Source organism: Mytilus trossulus, chromosome 14 (genome assembly GCF_036588685.1).
Source record: "Mytilus trossulus isolate FHL-02 chromosome 14, PNRI_Mtr1.1.1.hap1, whole genome shotgun sequence".
In the NCBI taxonomy this organism is placed as follows: Eukaryota; Metazoa; Mollusca; class Bivalvia; order Mytilida; family Mytilidae; genus Mytilus; species Mytilus trossulus.
The window spans coordinates 340,278-345,609 of record NC_086386.1 but is presented as its reverse complement, the minus strand read 5'-3'; positions in this window follow the sequence as shown (position 1 = coordinate 345,609).

Here is a 5,332-nt window from a genome sequence, read left to right as displayed (position 1 = left end):
CCGTGCTAGCGGGGCTACCGCGGGTATCGGTGTACGTGGTCGACCCGATAGCGGGCTACCGCGGGTAAAGGGACGTGGACGGCCTGGCTAGCGGGCTACCGCGGGTGTCGGTGTACGTGGTCGACCCGATAGCGGGCTACCGCTGGTAAAGGGACGTGGACGGCCTGGCTAGCGGGCTACCGCGGGTGTCAGTGTACGTGGTCGACCCGATACTGGGCTACCGCTGGTAAAGGGACGTGGACGGCCGTGCTAGCGGGCTACCGCGGGTATCGGTGTACGTGGTCGACCCGATAGCGGGCTACCGCGGGTAAAGGGACGTGGACGGCCTGGCTAGCGGGCTACCGCGGGTGTCAGTGTACGTGGTCGACCCGATAGCGGGCTACCGCTGTAAAGGGACGTGAACGGCCTGGCTAGCGGGCTACCGCGGGTGTCAGTGTACGTGGTCGTCCCCAACCCGCGGTCGGTTAAGGCATGGAAAACAAAAATTAACAAGTCCCGCTTACGTCCTGACATTCGCGAAACCAGGTTAACGTATCGAGGAATACCATGCTTATGTCCATATGGTCCTGACATTCGCGAACCAGGTTAACGTATCGAGGAATACCATGCTTATGTCCATATGGTCCTGACATTCGCGAAACCAGGTTAACGTATCGAGGAATACCATGCTTATGTCCATATGGTCCCTGACACTCGCGAAACCAGGCTAACGTATCGAGGAATACCATGCTTATGTCCATATGGACCTGACATTCGCGAACGAAACCAGGCTAACGTATCGAGGACTAAGGACAGCTCGGGTCCTGACACGGACTGGTTAGGGTTAGGGTTAGGGTTAGGGTTAGGGTTAGGGTTAGGGTTAGGGTTAGGGTTAGGGTTAGGGTTAGGGTTAGGGTTAGGGTTAGGGTTAGGGTTAGGGTTAGGGTTAGGGTTAGGGTTAGGGTTAGGTTAGGGTTAGGGTTAGGGTTAGGGTTAGGGTTAGGGTTAGGGTTAGGGTTAGGGTTAGGGTTAGGGTTAGGGTTAGGGTTAGGGTTAGGGTTAGGGTTAGGGTTTTAGTTAGGGTTAGGGTTAGGGTTAGGGTTAGGGTTAGGGTTAGGGTTAGGGTTAGGGTTAGGGTTAGGGTTAGGGGAACGTGCATCGTCAAGAGGCGGCTTAGGGTTAGGGTGTACGATGCCTGCCTTTGTTACGTTACGTTACATGAAATGTGATCGTTTCATCGAGAGACCTGCTGTACTATTCTAACGTGCGGCTTCCCGATGAAAATTTCACCCTCGTAAAAAAGTTTTACCGAGGGTATAGTTTGAAGGCTTCGATGGTCGAGAGACCCGCGGTAGCCTGCCTGCGTCTAACGTGCGGCTTACCGATGAAAATTTCACCCTTGTAAAATTTTTTTACCGAGGGTATAGTTTGACGGCCTCGATGGTCGAGAGACCCGCGGTAGCCTGCCTGCGTCTAACGTGCGGCTTACCGATGAACATTTCAGCCTTGTAAATTTTTTTTACCGAGGGTGTAGTTAGACGGCCTCGATGGTCGAGAGACCCGCAGTAGCTTGCCTGCGTCTAACGTGCGGCTTCCCGATGAAAATTTCACCCTTGTAAAAAAATTTTTACCGAGGGTATAGTTTGACGGCCTCGATGGTCGAGAGACCCGCGGTAGCCTGCCTGCGTCTAACGTGCGGCTTCCCGATGAAAATTTCACCCCTTGTAAAATTTTTTTACCGTGGGTATAGTTAGACGGCCTCGATGGTCGAGAGACCCGCGGTAGCCTGTCCGCGTCTAACGTGCGGCTTACCGATGAACATTTCACCCTTGTAAATTTTTTTTTACCGAGGGTATAGTTTGACGGCCTCGATGGTCGAGAGACCCGCGGTAGCCTGTCCGCATCTAACGTGCGGCTTCCCGATGAACATTTCAGCCTTGTAAAATTTTTTTTTACCGAGGGTACAGTTAGACGGCTTCGATGGTCGAGAGACCCGCGGTAGCCTGCCTCGTCTAACGTGCGGCTTCCCGATGAACATTTCAGCCTTGTAAATTTTTTTTACCGAGGGTATAGTCAGACGGCCTCGATGGTCGAGAGACCCGCAGAAGCCTGCCTGCGTCTAACGTACGGCTTCCCGATGAACATTTCAGCCTTGTAAAAATTTTTACCGAGGGTGTAGTTAGACGGCCTCGATGGTCGAGAGACCCGCAGTAGCTTGCCTGCGTCTAACGTGCGCCTTCCCGATGAAGATTTCACCCTCGTAAAAAAGTTTTACCGAGGGTATAGTTTGAAGGCTTCGATGGTCGAGAGACCCGCGGTAGCCTGCCTGCGTCTAACGTGCGGCTTACCGATGAAAATTTCACCCTTGTAAAATTTTTTTTACCGAGGGTATAGTTTGACGGCCTCGATGGTCGAGAGACCCGCGGTAGCCTGCCCTGCGTCTAACGTGCGGCTTACGATGAACATTTCAGCCTTGTAAATTTTTTTTTACCGAGGGTATAGTCAGACGGCCTCGATGGTCGAGAGACCCGCAGTAGCTTGCCTGCGTCTAACGTACGGCTTCCCGATGAAAATTTCACCCTCGTAAATTTTTTTTTACCGAGGGTATAGTTTGAAGGCCTCGATGGTCGAGAGACCCGCGGTAGCCTGCCTCGTCTAACGTGCGGCTTCCCGATGAACATTTCAGCCTTGTGAATTTTTTTTACCGAGGGTACAGTTAGACGGCTTCGATGGTCGAGAGACCCGCGGTAGCCTGCCCTGCGTCTAACGTGCGGCTTCCCGATGAAAATTTCAGCCTTGTAAAATTTTTTTACCGAGGGTACAGTTAGACGGCTTCGATGGTCGAGAGACCGCGGTAGCCTGCCTGCGTCTAACGTGCGGCTTCCCGATGAACATTTCAGCCTTGTAAATTTTTTTTACCGAGGGTATAGTTAGACGGCCTCGATGGTCGAGAGACCCGCGGTAGCTGCCTGCGTCTAACGTGCGCCTTCCCGATGAACATTTCACCCTTGTAAAAATTTTTTACCGAGGGTATAGTTTGAAGGCCTCGATGGTCGAGAGACCCGCGGTAGCCTGTCCGCATCTAACGTGCGGCTTCCCGATGAACATTTCAGCCTTGTAAAAATTTTTTACCGAGGGTACAGTTAGACGGCTTCGATGGTCGAGAGACCCGCGGTAGCCTGCCTGCGTCTAACGTGCGGCTTCCCGATGAACATTTCAGCCTTGTGAATTTTTTTTACCGAGGGTACAGTTAGACGGCTTCGATGGTCGAGAGACCCGCGGTAGCCTGCCTCGTCTAACGTGCGGCTTCCCGATGAACATTTCAGCCTTGTGAATTTTTTTTACCGAGGGTACAGTCAGACGGCTTCGATGGTCGAGAGACCCGCGGTAGCCTGCCTCGTCTAACGTGCGGCTTCCCGATGAACATTTCAGCCTTGTACATTTTTTTTTACGAGGGTACAGTTAGACGGCTTCGATCGATGGTCGAGAGACCCGCGGTAGCCTGCCTCGTCTAACGTGCGGCTTCCCGATGAACATTTCAGCCTTGTACATTTTTTTTACCGAGGGTACAGTTAGACGGCTTCGATCGATGGTCGAGAGACCCGCGGTAGCCTGCCTCGTCTAACGTGCGGCTTCCCGATGAACATGTCAGCCTTGTAAATTTTTTTTTACCGAGGGTACAGTTAGACGGCCTCGATGGTCGAGAGATCCGCGGTAGCCTGTCCGCGTCTAACGTGCGGCTTCCCGATGAATATCTCAGCCTTGTCAATTTTTTTTACCGAGGGTACAGTTAGACGGCCTCGATGGTCGAGAGACCCGCGGTAGCTTGCCTGCGTCTAACGTACGGCTTCCCGATGGAAATTTCAGCCTTGTAAATTTTTTTTTACCGAGGGGATAGTTAGACGGCCTCGATGGTCGAGAGACCCGCGGTAGCCTGCCTCGTCTAACGTGCGGCTTCCCGATGAACATTTCAGCCTTGTACATTTTTTTTTACCGAGGGTACAGTTAGACGGCCTCGATGGTCGAGAGATCCGCGGTAGCCTGTCCGCGTCTAACGTGCGGCTTCCCGATGAACATTTCACCCTTGTAAAAAATTTTACCGAGGGTAAGTCAGACGGCCTCGATGGTCGAGAGACCCGCGGTAGCCTGCCTCGTCTAACGTGCGGCTTCCCGATGAACATGTCAGCCTTGTAAATTTTTTTTTACCGAGGGTACAGTTAGACGGCCTCGATGGTCGAGAGATCCGCGGTAGCCTGTCCTCGTCTAACGTGCGGCTTCCCGATGAACATTTCAGCCTGGTAAAAAAAATTCTACCGAGGGTACAGTTAGACGGCCTCGATGGTCGAGAGACCCGCAGTAGCTTGCCTGCGTCTAACGTGCGGCTTCCCGATGAACATTTCAGCCTTGTAAATTTTTTTTTACCGAGGGTATATTTAGACGGCCTCGATGGTCGAGAGACCCGCGGTAGCCTGCCTCGTCTAACGTGCGGCTTCCCGATGAATATTTCAGCCTTGTCAATTTTTTTTACCGAGGGTACAGTTAGACGGCCTCGATGGTCGAGAGACCCGCGGTAGCTTGCCTGCGTCTAACGTACGGCTTCCCGATGGAAATTTCAGCCTTGTAAATTTTTTTACCGAGGGGATAGTTAGACGGCCTCGATGGTCGAGAGACCCGCGGTAGCCTGTCCGCGTCTAACGTGCGGCTTCCCGATGAACATTTCAGCCTTGTACATTTTTTTTACCGAGGGTACAGTTAGACGGCCTCGATGGTCGAGAGACCCGCGGTAGCCTGCCTCGTCTAACGTGCGGCTTCCCGATGAACATTTCAGCCTTGTAAATTTTTTTACCGAGGGTACAGTTAGACGGCCTCGATGGTCGAGAGACCCGCGGTAGCCTGTCCGCGTCTAACGTGCGGCTTCCCGATGAACATTTCAGCCTTGTACATTTTTTTTACCGAGGGTACAGTTAGACGGCCTCGATGGTCGAGAGACCCGCGGTAGCCTGCCTCGTCTAACGTGCGGCTTCCCGATGAACATTTCAGCCTTGTAAATTTTTTTTACCGAGGGTATAGTTAGACGGCCTCGATGGTCGAGAGACCCGCGGTAGCCTGTCCGCATCTAACGTGCGGCTTCCCGATGAACATTTCACCCTTGTAAAAATTTTTTACCGAGGGTATAGTTTGAAGGCCTCGATGGTCGAGAGACCCGCGGTAGCCTGCCTCGTCTAACGTGCGGCTTCCCGATGAACATTTCAGCCTTGTAAATTTTTTTTACCGAGGGTATAGTTAGACGGCCTCGATGGTCGAGAGACCCGCGGTAGCCTGTCCGCATCTAACGTGCGGCTTACCGATGAAC